At 25.5% G+C, this 19,887-nt stretch overlaps 1 protein-coding gene and 1 long non-coding RNA gene across 2 annotated transcripts in view; one reads left to right on the top strand and one right to left on the bottom strand.

Moving 5' to 3' along the window:
- Positions 1-41, top strand: part of LOC136080913 (uncharacterized) — a 1,445-nt gene extending 1,404 nt beyond the window's left edge. The window contains exon 3 of the mRNA XM_065798296.1: positions 1-41. This exon is cut by the window's left edge and continues 402 nt beyond it. The gene's annotated coding sequence lies outside the window, so the exon portion shown is untranslated.
- Positions 42-6,210: 6,169 nt separating this feature from the next.
- On the bottom strand, positions 6,211-7,352 carry LOC136080912 (uncharacterized). The gene is made up of 3 exons (XR_010638722.1): positions 7,223-7,352; positions 6,775-6,930; positions 6,211-6,413 (listed from the first exon to the last, which is right to left on the bottom strand). It is a non-coding gene; the product is annotated as an uncharacterized LOC136080912 (long non-coding RNA).
- Positions 7,353-19,887: the final 12,535 nt, after the last annotated feature.

The following is a 19,887-nucleotide window of genomic DNA, read 5'->3' as shown; positions in this document are numbered from 1 at the left end:
TTTGTTATATTACTTCTTATTAAAACTTAACTGCAATATTATTTTTAACTCGTTTTTATTGCCTCAACTTTTGAGCAAATAGCCTTTTTTCAATTAGTTTTCTATAGAAAATTTTAAGTCACAAAATTATCTTACTAAGGTCTAAAGAAAAAGTTTTAAACAATATTCGTACCCCATTCTTTTGAACTTAAAAAAAATCAACCAATTTTAGTTCTATCTATTGTATTTAATGTAATTGAAAAGGCGTATAATTTTAAAAGGCGTATTGTCAACCCTAGGAATTCCTCGGAGACAAGATTTACATACGAATTTCAATTTGGTCAGAAAAAAATATATTTTTGTTGTTGGGCTTCTAAATCATTTTTTTGTTATTAATCAAATATGATAAATATTGTTTTTGAAAAAGTTGAATTGATATTATAAATATATATATACATTTATATATATATATATATATATATATATATATATATATATATATATATATATATATATATATATATATATATATATATATATTATTTATATACATTTATATATATATATATATTTATATATATATATATATAAGTATTTATATGCATTATTTATATATTATATATAAATATTTATATGCATTATTTATATATTATACATAAATATTTATATTCATTTATGACACTCGGTGAATGAAATTTTAAATGCATCAAATCAAAAACAAAAGTATCACGTTTCTGTTATCAATATGTCGCCCTCTCTCAGGTTTTAAAGCCGTTTCAAGTCAAAGGTTTTTACGAGACTTTGATTAGACATTGATATTGGCTTTTTTAAATCAAAATGATTTGTATATAAAGTATTATAAAGTTCTTGTATCATAAAGTTCTTACTGCGTTATTAATACAATTATTGTATTTTAAGGTTTTTATTGCGTTGCAACAATAACAAAGAGAAGTATTGTAATTTACAATTTACCACAGAAGTAAATAAGTGCAATATTTCACTAAACAGCTGGCAATTGCAGGTCCATTATGTGTATTTTAAATTAAGATCAAATGCCTTCTTATACAGATTAAATTTAAATAAAGATCAAAAGCGAAGCTTTTTGAAAAAATTACAGTCTCTAATAACCATGTGATAACCTTTATCTTATTGGTCTAAATGGCTAATGGAATAAACTTTTATTAGGCTAAACTTTTTAAGAATAATGCTACTGATTAAAATTATATCATGTTTCAAAGCATGACTTCAGCAGAAGTAAAGTAAATTTTGGAGATCTTTGCTTATGGTGCACAGGACAATAGCGTATAAAACATTATATTATATATATTTATATATATGTATATATGTATGTATATATATATATATACATACATATATACATATATATAAATATATATATGTATATATGTATGTATACATACATATATACATATATATAAATATATATATGTATATATGTATGTTCCGGGACGGAAATTGATTAGTAGTTAGGTTAATAATATTATTAATTTGTTTTTAGTTGGCTAGTAGTTGTGAAATAGTTATATGTTTAATGTTGTTTAAAATATTTTTTATGTGATAATGTGTATTATTTGTGTATTAAAAAATAAGAATAAAAATATATATAATATTAAATCTAAAATCAGTTAATCATCAGGCAAGTAGTAAAAGTTTAATTTTGCTACGATTTGTTTAGTGGACGTTACGGTTTATATTTGTATTTTAGATCGTTACGGGACGGAAATTGATTAGTAGTTAGGTTAATAATATTATTAATTTGTTTTTAGTTGGCTAGTAGTTGTGAAATAGTTATATGTTTAATGTTGTTTAAAATATTTTTTATGTGATAATGTGTATTATTTGTGTATTAAAAAATAAGAATAAAAATATATATAATATTAAATCTAAAATCAGTTAACTTCCTTGATGTCACTTTCAATTTAGCCCAAAACACCCATTAGCCTTCTAAAAAACCCAACGATAATCTTCAATTCATCCACATATCTTCTAATCACCTACCACACAATATAAAACACTTACCTACTTCAATATCAAACAGACTATCACAAAGTTCCTCCAGCAAAGTTATATTTAATCAACCTAAAAATGAATATGAACAAGCACTAAAAAATAGGGGATACAAAAACTACTCCCTTAAATATCAGATCAAACAAAAAAATTGTAAACGCAATATCATATGGTTCAACCCCCCATTTATAAAAAGTGTATCTACAAATCTTAAAATAATGTCTTTGTATTTACTAAAAAAACTTCCCTAAGACACACAAGCTTCACAAAATCTTAAACAGAAATACTGTAAATATAAACTACAGTTGCACTAAAAATATAGAAAAATTATAAAAAACCACAACAAAAAAATCTTCCCAAGAGTCGAAAATAATGATCCAAAGTGCAATTGTCGAAACAAAGCAGAATGCCCCCTGAATGGTTAGTGCAAATCCACAAATATTATATATAAATGCATCATAGCAGCAAAAAACCAACCCAATAAAGTTTATATCGGATTAACAGAAGGTGAGTGGAAAACCAGATATAGAAACCACAAATCATCATTCAATAACATTAAATAAAAAAAGTCTACCGCCCTATCAAACTACGTCTGGGATTTAAAAAACAATTTTAATGAAACCCCTATGCTAATATGGTCTATTCTCAAGTTTGTACCCTCTTACTCAAAAATTTCCGAAAGATACCCACTATGTTTGTATAAGAAATTTACTATTATATCATATCCAAAACCTGAAGAACTGTTGAATAAAAGAACCGAAATTATATCAAAGTGCCGCCACGAAAATAAACTCTTATTAATAAATCAAAAAGCTCACTACAAACCAGACAAAGAAAAATAACTACATTAATCTACTCCATATATCTCAAGACTAACTAAAAAATTACACACACACAGCTTTTGTACTATATTTCATAATAGTATATATATTTTTATTTCAATTTTAATTCTTATTTTTTAATACATAAATAATACACATTATCACATAAAAAGTATTTTAAACAACATTAAACATATAACTATTTCACAACTATTAGCCAACTAAAACAAATTAATAATATTATTAACCTAACTACTAATCAATTTCCGTCCCGTAACGATCCAAAATACAAATATAAACCGAAACGTCCACTAAACAAATTGTAGCAAAATTAAACTTTTGCTACTTGCCTGATATTTTGGTAACACGTGAAACTCAGAGTTGCAATATTAAATTATATTATAAACATTAGCATTTAGCTAATTCCTGGTACTGCGGGTAACAGTAACATATATACTATATAGCTCTAGTTTATCTATTGAGCACTCAGGTATATATTCCAATTTATAATTATAAAAGAATTTTCCTAACATAGTTTACAATATTAGTAAGCTACAACCTTTTTTTCTGAGTTTATTATTATATTATATTATATTTTTTATAATTTGTTTAAGTATATTAGGCGTTATTATAGCTTTAATAATATTTATTTGAATAAAACTTGAAACATTGTTTTTATCGATTTGAATAAAACCTGACACATTGTTTTTATCAATTATGATAAAAAATATCTATTTTTTATTAATAATTGATACTTTGATATATTAAATAATCATATTTTTTCTAAAAAAATGAGTCCTTTAGGATATAAAATTACTTATAAATTTATAGATAATCAAATTCTAGAAAGCTTAGGGCCATAATTTCAAATAATTTAAGTAAAACTTATTTAAGTTCCATTTATTCTTATATCTTAACTACATGCATCTTTTTTTATTTTTTGTGTTTTAAATAATATAAACTATTTTTTGATAATCAAAAATTATAATATATTTCTTAGGATTAGCAGGAATGCCAAGAAGATATGCAGATTTTCCAGATAGCTTATTTACTAGAAATAATATTAGTTCTTTAGGTTCAATTTTTTCTATCATAGGAGTAGTGTGATTTATTTATGTAATTTTTGATCCCTTTCATTCAGAAGAAAAATTTATTTCTTGAAACAATTTAAACGTTGAAAAAAAAAATACTTTAGAGTGAGCATTAAACTGTCCTCCTAGTCATCACACTTTTAACGAATTATCTTTTAAAAAACATTCAACTTATGTATGTATGTATATATATATATATATATATATATATATATATATATATATATATATATATATATATATATGTATATATATATATATATATATATATATATATATATATATATATATATATATATATATATATATATGTATGTATGTATGTATGTATGTATGTATGTATGTATGTATGTATGTATGTATGTATATCTATATTATACATATATAATATTTATGTATATGCAAAAAAAAACAGTAAAAGCTAACAGTTTGATTTGCGTTAATAAGTTCCTGTGCAATAAGTTAACTAACATAATAAATAACTCATGACCAAAGATAATCAACTGTTATTAAAGGTTATAGCCCTCCTTGTCCAACATTAGCAGGCAAAAATTGGATCAACTTTTTCAATTTTAACAGCGTCGCATCGTGTAAAAAATTTGGTGGCTTATGCTTTATTTAAAAACGAAGTACTCCGCTATGAATTTCTTTCATTTAAAACAACCGTAGCAAACGAAATTCAAATTCTTTGAGGTGAAAACACGAGTTTGCGCGAGCAAATAGAAAGTCTTCGATGAGCAAAATTTATTCCAGATTAGATATTACTTATTAGGCCATTTTTTCTAGATATCTACATTTACATCAAGATTTAACTAAAATTAGATTAACTGCGAACTATACTCCTAAATACATTTAAATACATATAAATACATATAAATACATTTAAAATAAATCAGCGCATGCAAGCCAACAAAATAACCAAAAAAATTGTTTTTGGTGCAGAAAACTCACAAAAAGGCACTCAAGAGCGTTCTAATCATGACAAAAAAATATTCAGAGATGAACTTGTAACAATTTATTCTTCAGCGAATATAAAATCAAATCACCGTCTACTTAACACAAACCAAACAACTGAATATTTAACAAAAAATAAATTCCCACCTCCCCTAATAGTTTGACACTGGAGAAGCTGTTAATTAAGTAATTTCTTCCGCAAAAAACCTACTTAAAAATAAACAGAAATCTTCATTAAAATTGTACCCCATCAGAACAAGCAAAATTTAACAAGTTAAACTTAGAAAAAAAGAAACTTAATGATAAATGTAATGGCAATATAAAACTTAATCAGCCATTTCAAAATATTTTCCGCGGAAATTCCGTTCGCTGTATTGATGTTATTACCAATGGAGTCGAAAAATACCCTTTTGTAGACAAACTAAAGGCGTAAAAAAAGTTAAAACAATTGACCTTTGTTTTAACATTTCTTGATTACAACCAATTACAGCTACCAGTAAATAAAATAGTCAACAAAAAATTTTAGAAAGTACCTGAGACACACCAAACGTTAAACCCTAAATCATCAAATAATAAATTTTTATGCTGCTTTTATACCCTATATCCCTGGGCCTCTCCTTATTTTTTGCAAGCTCTAAAAAGAGCTTGCAAAACTAAATGAATTGTTTATAGCGAATAATTTATCGATTTATATAATATAATATTATATATATATATATATATATATATATATATATATATATATATATATATATATATATATATATATATATACATATATATATATATATATATATATATATATATATATATATATATATATATATATATATATATATATATATATATATATATATATATTGTTAAAAACTCTTGTATCATAAGAGGAAGTTCATTGTTGTTTTTAGGTGTTGTTTTAAATGAAAATCTGTCGGAGGGACCCAGCTAACACACCAGAGTTGGGCCAACGTTGGCCCAATGCTTCTTGTAACGTTGGCATCCAGCGTTGGGCCGATTCCTTGATGGCCGCCGGGCATACATTGGCCCGATTACATTGGCCCAATGCAGTTTAGCCAGCATTTATCCGACGATATTTTTTATTAGGTTCAGTGAATTATAAACGCTACTTGTAACTAGCACGCAGTTAGTTAGGTCATTGTTAACATAAAATTTCTTAAATTTGTTTATTTTTAATGTATTAAAAAGATTGTAATTGCAATCGACGTATGATTAAAGCTATTTAAATTGTTTTAATCAAATGCAAACTGAAATGTATTTGTTATTTCATTCAAGCTAAATTTATTTTCAAGGTGAAAAACAAAACATATTCAATAAAATGAAATGTATATCAGATAATATTAAAACTGTTATACAATAATCTAGACATTATCTTCGCCATTTGCATCACTGCCTTTGTCCCAAAGTTCCGAGTGGCATGCATAATCAATCCTCGCACCATCTGACTTTTTTCGGTCGTACAATTTACGAACCCACGACTTCATTTGATCGTTTACTTCCGCTTTTGAAACATCTTTTGCACCTTGTCGTAAAAAAAAAACATTTAAATATTATTAAATAACTTTGTGTTAAAACATTTCAAAAACTTTAGTAGCCCTTAAAAATAGATTAACTACAGTTTAAAAGTAATTTGTTGGGCAATCATTAAAAAGACAACAAATGAAACCAATTACATTCTATTTACATTTAAACCAAATTTTATCTATTTTTCGTAAAGCCATCTTGGGTTTCCTAAAAGTTAAAACCTTAAATAGGGTTACATTCAGTTATAACTTAAGTATAAGTTAAAACTTACATGTGTATAAGTAAATTGTTTTATGTTATAACTGAATGGCCCTATACAACATAACTATTATCATGTTTAATATTTATTGATCACTAACCATAAACAATAGATTCATGTTTTTCATCCCTTGCTTTTTCCTCCTCGACCTTCACTGTTTACTTTGTTGATCCACTTCTGTAGCCATCAATTAACAGAAAATGTTGCTCACTGTTTCTTCAACAACTCGTCCATCAATCAAAACAAGATAAATAATCTGAAAAGTTTAAAAATAAACCCATAAGATCAGATAAAATATTTTATTAAAAGTACACTGAAGCTCTTTCAAGTAGAACCTGCAAAAGATGTTATAAAGATGGTATGCAATGGCAAAAATATATTGTCAGTTAATACCACAGCAACATCTGAGGAGCGCAGCGGTGGATTAATACTTTTATAGGCCTGGATCTAGTTTTTTTTGGAGGCTTTTTTTATACTCTACAGTGTAATAATGACTACTAAAAAATATGTAATATTTAAAATTTAAAAGCAAAAAATACATTATTTACGTCGAGACATATTAATGTTGATAAACCAGGTGACATTCTTCGCATAGGCAAATTGCTATTCTGTTGTTCACTCAAATTACTAACTAAAAGTAAATATAACAAACGTTAAAAACTTTGAATGAGTCTTGTTTTGCAGCGACGATATATATATATATATATATATATATATATATATATATATATATATATATACATATATATATATACGCAAGTCAATATATGTAAATATTAAAGATAGTATCTTTATATTATCATGTATAATTATGTATATTTTAAAGAGTGCTCAATACATAAACTAGAGCTATATAGTATATATTACTTTTACCCGCAGTATCAGGAATTAGCTAAATGCTAATTTAGCTAATAATAGTTATAATATTATTTGCTATATATATATAATATTATTTGGCAAATAATATTATATAAAAAATATAAATAGCAAATAATAAATATAAATATTAGCATTTAGCAAATTCCTGATACTGCGGGTAACAGTAATATATACTATATAAATATATATATATTTATATATATATATATATATATATATATATATATTATATATATATATATATATATATATATATATATATATATATATATATATATCTGTATCTATATCTATATATATATATAAATATATATATATATATATATATATATATATATACATATATATTATAGTGTACAATATACCTACATAATAATATATACTATATAATATACATATATACCTATGTGTATATATATATATATATATATACATATATATATATATATAAATATAATATACTAAAACTTAGTCTAAATAGATCATAATATTATCTAAAATTAACAATAAATTTTTTGATAAAAACAACAGAAATCTTGGTTTAAGATTTAAGATTTATGACGAAACTAATAATATTATAGATATTGTATTGAATCCTTTGTAAGTGTAGCTGCACAATTCCTTGCACGCAACGCTCTAATATCTTTGCAGAACACTCAAAAATTACTTTGCTTTTTCTATTAATTTACAACGATGCCATTATAAAAAGCAAACTATTTTAAAATGGAGATTGTAATGCTATATATAAATGCTTTGCGTGAATAGCTCGATAAGCCGCAAGCGTAGGTTTTTCAAAGTAAGTTGGCCCAACGTAGAGCCAATGTGATGAAAATCTACGTCGAGATACATTGCGTTGGCACTACGTTGGGCCAACGTTAGTCATCCAATCCAACGTTAACCCAACGTTGGGCCAATTAAGCATGTGTTAGCTGGGGAGCATCTATATATTATTCCAAAGTAATATTTCAAAAAATATTGAACTGCTATACAAAGTTAAGCGTTTGTTTAACCAAACCTAATTGAAATATATATTTTTTTCTAATATTTTTTGCTACATAAATTAAGTAAACATTGCCTGTTGTAGCACAACCGTAACTAAATGCTTTAAGAACAATTCGAAATGCAGATCGCTTCTCACACACTAAATTGCTATTTATTAAATTTCATATTCTCATTGTATTTTAGCTTAACCTTTATCATATTCTTATGTTCAAAGTTGATAAAAAACGGCATTCATCATATTTAACTCATTTTTTTGGAAAAATAAATCATTTATTTATTTATTTTTTTTTCATAAATTTTTTAGATGCCCCAAGAAGTCCTTACGTTCTGATCACAGAGCGCTGCGGAAGAGCATTTAATAGGAAGTTCACGCCTCTTTCCCAACCGATGCCACAAAACTTGCCCAGAGGTGGGGCTTAAACCACGGGTCTTACGTTTCCGAGGCAAGTGCGCTACCACTGCGCCACTGGCACAATCTATACCCAACACGTTTCTCAGAAAACAATTAGATTCAGTCTAAAATCTACTACTCTGCCTCTAAGTTTTCAATTGCAAATAAAAGTCTTAAACTACGAAACACGCTTTTGAATAAGCTAAAAACCATTTCTTTTAAACAAGTTAAAAATTGATTTTTACATAAACTTTTGATAAATATTGTTTGTTGTATTTAATTTTTTTGCTTATTTACTTTTTATTCATTTTTCTTTAAATTAAAACAAATTAAAGAAAATCAAAATAAAATAGTATTAAAAATCTTTTATATTAGTATCATTATAAACTTTTGAATGTATTACTCTCTTAAATGGCGTAATTTTAACGAAGTTAAATTTACGCAATATAACAGATTGTAATTAAGTAAATTTAACAATGTTATGTTGTTTTTGTATTTTTATTATTGAAATTGTAACTTTAGGGGCTTATCGATAAGACCAATTATATTTTTGTAATTTTTTTCTTATATTGGCGAAATTTTAATTAATATACCAATGCTACATCTTTAAACCAAAACTTCTAGAACTTTCAATAGCTGTTTCAAACTATAAATATGATATCATTTTAATCAAAGAGAAATGGTTTCACGTTTTTTAATCCCATCTTTTCCGAACTATAATCTTTTTAGGAAAGACCGATTTTCTCATAGGGTGGTGTTGCAATTTATGTATTAAGTGTAGCCCTCCTGCAAGCAATGTAATAAATTCAAAACAACTCTGGCTCAAACTCACTTTGAAATACAAAACCTTTCTTATTGTTTGTATTTATCGCCCACCAACTAGCGGAATAAAAATATTTAATGATATTTCAGGTATTCCAATCTCTCTTTACTTATTGAACCTTACAATCAAAATCTACCTCAATTTACTCAACGTACTTCTGCTTCTCTTTTTAACATTTTGTTCAACTATAAATCTGGTCAAAAACACCTTAAAACACTTGGTACTACTTTTTCTTATTTACATTTTTTTAAGGATTCTTTTAGTGCAATTAATTTTAGGTTTCTGAATATTTTATGGCTGGTTTTGATTACCAAAAACTTAATATTATACCACATTTAATGCAATTGTTGTTATAGCATCAGGTCTCAAATATTTTTGTAAACATTAACCAGATATTTTGCATTTTAAAAAACAAATATAACTTGCTGAAATGGCAAAAAAATTATTTTGCAAAGGATATCTATTTAAAAATGAACATCTAAGATTTGTTATACATACTGTGCTTCTAAAATCTACACAATAAATTATATTAAATTTATAAAAACAAAATGTTTGAAACATAACACAATTCAATCATTCTGTTCTTATACATAAACAGTATATAATTAGAATACAATAATACTATTATTAAAGGTATATTATATGTATATATATATACATAATGGGAAATGCTCATCGATATAATTGCTCTGTTCTTTTAAGAACATTGAGCACCCTTTTTGTAGAATACATTTTAAAATTGTTTAAATATATATTAGGCTCCTTATTAACATATGTTGGGCACGCTTAATTGTATTTTAACATTCCGTGTGAATATGGAAACAAATAATTTCACTTAAAAATATACCTATACTAGATTTAAAAAGCTATATTATTTCTTTGATTGAAAAAGTTGAGCATTTTATTGAAAAAATTTGTTGGAAAGCCCATTTTTTCTTAAAACCAAATACAAACACAGACGATGGATTTAATAATAACAAAGATAATTATTATTACGGATTTAAAACAGAAAACCTTTTATATCATATTTGAAAAGTTTTGAAAATGACCTACTACATTTATTAAAAAACAAATTTCAAACAGAATTAAAGTTAGATGTTAAAAAAATAAAATCAAACCCCTAATATTTTGGTTTTTGCTGATAAAACAAGTAACAACTCACAATAGATAACTATGAAAAAATTTTACGCAACAATATTACTAATTCTTATGAGAAAGCTCCTAAAAATTTGGAAAATACAATTAATTTGGAAGCGCAAAGTTTTGCTAAAATAATAAACCTTGATAACAGAATCGAATCAACTGTCCCTGTCCAATCTTTCGAAACACTAAAAGACCATAAACCAAATTTTCAAAACAAACTTCCTTGTAGGTTATTGGTTCCCTCAAAAAGTGAGATTGGACATGTAAGCAAAATTAAATTGGACAAAATAAATAATATTCTTAGAAATAAGCTAAATTTGCAACAATGGTAAAAATACTACTAATGTTATAAGCTGGTTCTCCATAATAAATTGGTTCTCCATAATAGAAAATAAAAACTGACTGTACATTTATTCAATTTGATATTAATGTTTTTACCCTTCAATACCTGCAGGTACTTTAGATAAAACAAATTTAAATTTGCAAATAGCCACACAGTTATTCCTGAAGAAACAATCCGAATAATAAAACATTGTAGAAAAACCTTACTTTATTTGAATAAGGAAACTAGACTTTATTTGAAAAAGAAAAACATACATGACTGCTTTGATGTAACAATAGGTAGTTACATTAAAGTATTAAAGTAATTACAAAAAAGACGGAGCAGAGATTTGTGAATTTGTTGGACTATACGTTTTAGATTTATTAAGTAAAATAATCAATAAAAATGATTTAGGCCTTTATCGTGACGATGGTTTAATAGTAATGCGTAAAAAATCTTGCCCACAACTCGATAAAATTAGAAAAGATGTTATAAAAATTTTTTAAAATATTGGTTTTCAAATCGAAATAAACATAAATTTAAAAATTGTGAACTTTCTTGATGCCACATTTAACCTCTCTGAAAATTCATATAAGCCTTTCAAAAAACCAAACAATGAATTGTTGTATATTAATATTAACTCAAATCATCCACCCCAAATTCTATAACAAATCCCGATTTAAATTAATAACATGCTAAACCAAAACTCCTCTAATGAAAATTTATTCAATTCCTCTAAACGAATATTTGAAGATGCCCTTAAAAAAAGTGGTTTTGAAAATTTTGAACTAAAATTTGACCCTGAAAAAAAGAATACAAAAAAGCGAAATAGAACTGGAAATGTAATTTGGTTCAACCCCCCATATAGCAAAAATATTTCCACTAACATAGGAAAAGTGTTTTTAAAAATGGTTGATCAGCATTTCCCGCCCTCTAATAAATTACATAAAATCTTTAATCGAAATACAATTAAAGTTAGCTACAGTTGCACAAAGGATATGGAAAAAATTGTAAAAAGTCACAATAATGCTTTGATAAACAAAAAAGAAATCCTAAATGAAAAAACTACAGAAAATTGTAATTGTAAAATAAATAAACAGTTGTTCAATAGGTGGAAGTTGTTTATCAAGAAATGTGGTACATAAATGTGTTGTTTCCTCTAAGAATGTACCTGATAAACAATATACTGGCATAACAGAGAGTGAATGGAAAAAACGCTTTTCCAATTATAAGCAATCTTTTAAAAATAAAAAGTATTCAAAAGACACCATGCTGTCAAAACAACATCTGAATGTAACAATATTTCCAAAAAACGTATACTATGCCTTCAAAAAAAATTGAAATAATTACACATGCAAACCAAGAATGTTTATTAAACAAAAAATCAGAATAAATGCAGGTACGAAAAAAAGTTTCTCCTAAAAAACTTTAAAAATAAATGAGCTCAATTGAAGTTTTTGGTATAAATTGAAGTTTTATTAATTTGATCTTTCATTTCTGATGAGACTTAATTGATAAAACACTGTGTAAGATGAGAAAAATTTTCGTTAAATGACTTTCTACTAGTTTATAGATATATATATATATATATGTGTGTGTGTGGGGGGGGGGGGGGGTGGGTGTGTGTGTGGGTGTGTGTGTGTGTGCAGACTTCTAAAATATTACATCCCCCTAAGTAATTTGTATAATGTTTCAAACGATTAGTATTTGGTATATAGAATACCACATCACCCATGTGTATTCTTTGTATATATCGTTAAAAGAAGCTCAAATTCTTACTTAAAAAGCCACATTTTCCCTATAGAGGCTTCTAAAATATTACATCCCCCTAAGTAATTTATACAATATTTCAAATATCCAGTATTTGGTATCTAGAATATCACATCCCTGACTTGTAATTCATGTATATATCATAAAAAGAAGCTGAAATTCTTACTTAAAAAAGCAGATCCCCCTATGAAGGCTTCTAAAATATTGTAATCAATTTGTATTTAGTATCTAGAATATGATATTCTAAATAGTTTTTAAAAAATAGTTAAAAAAAAGATTATACATGAGGAATGTTATATTCAATATCACATCCCTCATGTGTAATCTTTTTTTTTAACAATTGTCACACAATATATTACAATCAAAATTTCTTAAGTATGAATTTAAAATATATTACCAAATCATACTAACTTCATTTATAGTATATTATTAATAAAACTTATTTATGAATCGCTAAATACAAGATTTGTAACAAAATATCACATCTGCCGAAAATATCACATTCCTGGTCACGTAGAAAACTGTCCGCGGAGTAAGTTGTCCGATCAGACATTTTACTCCAGAGTAGAACGTCCTAGTTTGTCCTATCCGTCCATCTAGGACATTTTACTTCGGAGCAAACTGTCCTACGTTGGAGTAAACTGTCCTACTTTTTTGCGGATTATTTACTTCGGACCACTCGAGCGATGTGTTTTAGCCTTTGTTTAAACGATGGTTTGAGAACTCGCGCATTATTCTGCGGCATAAAAAAAAATTTAACACTTTAAATACTAAGCATAATATTATTATAATTAATATAGTAATATTATGCGTCACGTAACTAATACAAATAAACCTGAAGCTTGATAGTTCACAAGGCCATTTTTTTTACCGGTTTAAAAGTTTAAAAAAATTAAAAGAATGTTAACACTGACATGTTTAAATCTTTATATTTTGTTTAAGGTTTAAGTTAAAAGCAGTAAAAAATAAAAATTACGTTTTTAATTTTCTCTTGTTTGAAATTTATTCTAGATTCAGAATCAGAGCCGCAACCACAAATTTGATATTAGGGGGCCCTAGGGTTCTTTAAAAGGAGGAAGGGGATAAAAAATTTGTTAAAATTATTTTATGTTAATGTTTTTCCTTTATAATTATAATTTTTTTTGGAGGGGCCAAGACTCCCCCGTTGGTGACGGCTCGGAGAATATATACATTTATATTATTAGAATGTATATATTTATATTATTAGAATGTATATATATTATTTGAATGTATATATTATAAGAATAATTGATTTTTTTTAAAGTGAAGTTTTTTCAGCTCCAATAGCAACGCCCACAGCAAAGGCAATTTCCTGACTTGAAAGTAAACTAAATTTTTTATTTATTACCTATTTGTTTTTGCAACCTTTATTTCAATTTATTTATTATCTAATTAACATTTGCCACATATATTACTAATATATATTTTTTAAATGTGTTTTAAACAGAATTCTGTTTTTTTGACCTTGTACAAAACATTTAATTAAAAATGAAAACTTAAAATTTTCATGGTGTACTCTTCTACAATTACTTATGCGACTGTAGCAGAATCACAGTAAACTCGCGATAATTTTTAAGTTTTAAACAATTATCTTAAATAAAAAATGGATTTTTTCTTTTTGCTTTAACTGCTTTAATCTGCCATTATGATAGAAAAATTTTTATGGAAAATTTCCAGTAAAAACGTTTTAAAACCTAGTAGTACATGTTCTTCTAAGGTGATAAGTAAGATGTTTACTATGACAAAAACAAATAATTTATTTTCTCTGCTCTTTGCTAGAAATAATCTCAACTCATAAACCCTTCTTTGCCATATTTTTTTATGAATTACCTTCCATTCTAAACCTGGAAAACATATATTCTCTTTTCATTGGGAGTACAACAAATGGGATAGACCCCTTTAGCTAAGTAAATATTAACATCGAGAAAGTCTTGTTCTTCTTTTTCATCATTTACTTAATCCATTTTATTTAAGAAACTACACACTAAAAAATAAAGGTAGAAATTTTTAGTTAAGGTAGGATATGTGATATACCCTTAGTAAGGTATAATTTTCTACCTTATAAGGTAGAAAATGATACCTTTAAGTTAGAAAATTTTATGACAAATAATTGTTTTTAATAACATTCTCTACCCTAAAAGGTAGAAAATTATATTTTACTAAGGGTATATCACATATAATATTACATATAATATACATAAAATATTACCATGATATAAAATATAACCATGATATAAAATATTACGATTAAGCAAATTCTGGAATAAAATACTCACTAATTCATTTGCCGGGTATAAAATAATATATACAAAGAAATCAGTAGATTAAAAATTTTCATTAAAAAGATTTATTTGAAATTAAGATAAAATTAAGATAAAGTTATTATAAATAATGTTTTTCAAACCAATACGAAATATAAAAATACATTTAAGTGGTTCTAGGCATCTACAAAAAGATTGGAAATATTCTTTATATAGAGCATTTTATATAATAATTTAAAATACAAATAATTAAAGTATATATTTTAATTTATGTTAAGTTTATATTAATTATATTAATATATTAATTATTATAATAATATTATATTAATTATATTAATACTTATATTAATTTATATAAGTATAATTCTTATATATATATATTGTCAGTATATATTCTAAAAGTCTATTTTTAGTTTTTCTAGTAAAAAAGATTCAACTTGAGATATTAAAGATGTATTGCTATCATCAGATAGTAACTGCTGAAAAAGTTAAATTTTAAGTCAACTTTTGATTACCAGCTGTTGTCTAAATATTCTTCTGATAAATCCGCATTGTATTCAGTTACAATGATTTCTTTATAAAATTTCTTCAAAAAATTGTTTAATTGTTTAATTCTTCAAAAAATTGTTTAATTGCTTCAAAAAATTGTTTAATTGCATTATCTGTAATAACTGGAACCGTTTTTAAAAAAAATGAAGAAAAAGGAGCAAGAGAAATGAAAGTATGAGAAACTAGATTTTTGAGTAAAATATTTTTTGGCTCTGGATCGTCTATTTTAAGTCTAATTACTTCTCGGGCTAAACCCTTACTACTTGTATCTCGAAATATGCTACCAATTTGAACCGAATGGTTTGCCAAATACTTTATATCATCTCGATCTGCAATTGTATATACTTTAATTAAGTCTTTGTCATACTGTTGCAACGGAGTAAATACTTTTTTTTTCAAAGGTTTAAAGTCGAAAATAGAATATAAATGTTTTGCTGCGTGTGTTGAAAAGTATTTTAGAATATTTTCACCATTTAGTTGAATGTTATACTTTATAAGATCTTGATCAGCTAGTTTGGTGTTATAAAGCCTAATATTTAGATCATACTTAGCATACTCTTGAAAAAGCAAATCGTGGTTACATTTTGTATCATCAAAATAAAAAAATATTATTAAGAGCATTTAAGGCTTTTGCAACTTTTTGAATAACCGGACCTTCATTATCTACAATTCTTATAAAGACATCTTTTGAATACTTGTCTTTATTTTTTAATAATATATCGACGATTTCTTTTTGAGTACAAAGCTCATAACTTGTCTTATTTGTCCTCGTTTTAGTTTTCGGCATTATTGGTTCCGTATACAAACGTTCCTTTTATTTGATTAAAAATATCCTTTATTCATATTGATATGCATGCTATAAAAAGGAAAATAATTAAATTGAAATATTATTAGGTTGGTGCAAAAGTAAATTTGCACAATTTCAAAGTCAAACATGATGCACATGCGTAGTGCAAATGCAAATAATATATATATGTATTAGTTGAAAGAGCAGTCTTTTTTGCACATTTTAAATTATAAATTCTAATTTTTTAATAACATTGTATATATATAATTCTTTTTTAGAAAATGTCCATAGAAAAAAAACGTTTTAGACATTGCATGTTGTACGAACTTTGGTAGGGTAAGGCAAAGTCCCAGTCTTTCTAAAAAGATGGAAATCGTCAGTTGGTCACAAAATGGCAAAAGTTCATAGATAGCCAGGGAAATTATTTTGATGACGAATGACTTCTTAATTTTAACTATATTTAATAAATAGTACTGAAAAAAAAACGAATTTTCTTTTGCACCAACCTAATATATGTTAGGTTTGTGCAACTTTACTTTTGCTTAATATATGTTAGGTTTGTGCAACTTTATTTTTGAAAATTTACTTTTGCACCAACCTAATAGAATGTTTTCATATGGTAACATTAGGAAGTTAGCTATGCAGTTTTGCTTGATGTAATGAGATTTGTTCCAAAAATAAGTTATTGTTGCAAGGAAACATAGAAAATGTGGTTTTTAAGTAAAATGATAATAATGAAGATATATATATATATATATATATATATATATATATATATATATATATATATATATATATATATATATATATAAAATATTTATACATATATATTTGTATATACAGTTGACTCTTGATATCTCAAACTTAATTTCCGGTGTCGCGTTAAATAAGTAGATTGTTAAATAAGTAGACAATCAGCTCTGCGCAAGCGTCACGCATGCGCAGATATTTCATAAAGTTTCTGTTAGGTAGATTAAATCTATCTTTAAACAAGTAGCCTTGTTTCCATTGGGTATAGACTAAATATCTTAAATTTTAGCAATAATCATACTTTAAATCAAATCAATTATATTTCCTAATAAGTTATACCATTCCAAGGAAATTTACAATAGTACAAGTAATAATATAAAGTAAATGAATGAATATACAACATAACGTTATAGTGAATTACAAAAAGAGTAATAATAACTGTTAAATAATAATAACGATAATAACAATAATAATAATAATAATAATAATAATAGCAATAACAATAATAATAATTGTAATAAGAACAATAATTACAACAACAATAATAGTAATAATAATAATTATAATGATAATAATAGTAAAAAAATGATAACTATTACAAAAAAAGAATTTCATAAATAAAGACAATAACAGCAGCAACAAAAATTTAGTCAATAATGCCAGCAACAACAAAGATTTCGTACGAAGTAGAGAATAGTTGAATAAGAAGGGGTAAATAAAATTTTCAAAATTATTTAATTAAAATGCCAGTCTGTACTCTGTTAAAGATGTTTAGCAGTATGCCACTAATTGAACAATAAATCATTAAGATTAAAAAATGTCAACTTTGTGGCATGTGAATATATAATTAACTATTTAAGTTAAAATTTTATATATTTTTATGATTAAGAGTATATTATTATTGTATAATTTATATTATTGTATGTTTCTGAAGTTAATTTTGTACTATGTCTCACATCGATTTGGTGTACTTTTATAGTTTAATCAATATACTTATTCAAAGTAATTAGTATAGAAATTTGATCATATCAGTTTCACCATTTGAAAACAAGTCTAAGGCTTTGAATTTGGGCGTTATAAAAGTCTGGCCCCAGGTACACGAACTTCTCCTAAATCTTTTTGGGCTCTTGCCTTAAAAAATGTTGGAAAAACGTTTATTATTAAAATTTCTGATCATTGAAGTGAATATATGAAAAAGTTAACAATTTATGTTACTACTTTATTTTATAGATATGGTTTATTTAAAAACTCTAATATTTTTAATTATTTTAATAAAGTCTGCTTATTTCCTTCAAACAACCAACAAGAAAAAATTTAAGAGTTTAAACCGGTATTGGTAAAGTTTTGAAAAAAGCTACTTGTTAACGATAGTATCATTGTAAAAAGAAGCTGTTGAAGTTCGGATTTTTCTAAAGTTTTCTTTAAAGTTTGTCAATACATTAATAAAAGCAAGGCCTTAAGTATTTTAATAGACTCATCTGGCTGGCTTGATGACACCTTGATTGATATAGCACAAAGTTTGTCTTTATATCAGTTTTCAAAAATATCTGGGTTTCAAAGTTTAAAATATTTGTGTTTTTTGCATTTTTAGTTGTTTTAATTCAAGTGGTTTTTCAGAAAGTTAGAGCAAATGATTAATGTTAGAATATCATATTTGGTGTTTCTAAGTAATGTGTCCTAATGTTGTTTTACATTGGAAGTGTGTTCAGTTTGATTATTAACTCTTTGATAGTTTAAGTAAAGATGATGCGCATTGTTAGTGCATAGTGTTTCAAATGAAAATGATTGTGATCTTTTCTTAAAAGGAAATACAAGAGCTTTGTGTAGCGGTATCAACCAAAGTTTAATTATATAAAAAGATTATAATATGAGGCAACATTAACTAGAACGTATTGAGACAGGTAAATTAGAGATGTTTCTTTTTGTTATTGTGTCATAAAAGGTGTGTCTTTGGTACTATCATTGTTGTGAATGTATCTTATTATTTCTTCTGTTTCTTTGTTTTGTTTTTATGACTTTATACTTTAAGTTCAATCCATATAAATAATGAAGTTTTTTTTTTATTGTTGATTCGTAAATGTACCTTATGTTTGAGTTAATAATTAAAAAGTTCATTACTTATTTTATTTTTATAAGTGTCTTATAGATGTCTAAAGTTATTTAATTGGCTTATTTAGATCAACTGTTGCTTGTTCTTTATTTTGTTATTGGCATGATGATTTGTTTTGCTCATGATGATTTGTTTTTGTAGTTTATTTCTTACTGTCATCAGTTATTCATTTTATCAACTAGGGTTATCGATATAAGATATAGTTAATAAGTACAGTTATTAAAGCCAGTTCTTTATTTACATACATTTGTTGCAGTTGCATTTAATTATAGCTTCTATTACAACTACGAAAAAAGTAGTATTTAAAATATGGTTATATAATTTTTATTATAATGAGATATTTGATCAATTTTTTATAGAATATTGTGAAAGTATCGGCTATTCTGACATGTTGATACCATGGCT

Source organism: Hydra vulgaris, chromosome 06 (genome assembly GCF_038396675.1).
Source record: "Hydra vulgaris chromosome 06, alternate assembly HydraT2T_AEP".
Lineage (NCBI taxonomy): Eukaryota > Metazoa > Cnidaria > Hydrozoa > Anthoathecata > Hydridae > Hydra > Hydra vulgaris.
The sequence above is the reverse complement of the archived record's forward strand: the minus strand, read 5'-3'. Positions and strand labels throughout refer to the sequence as shown.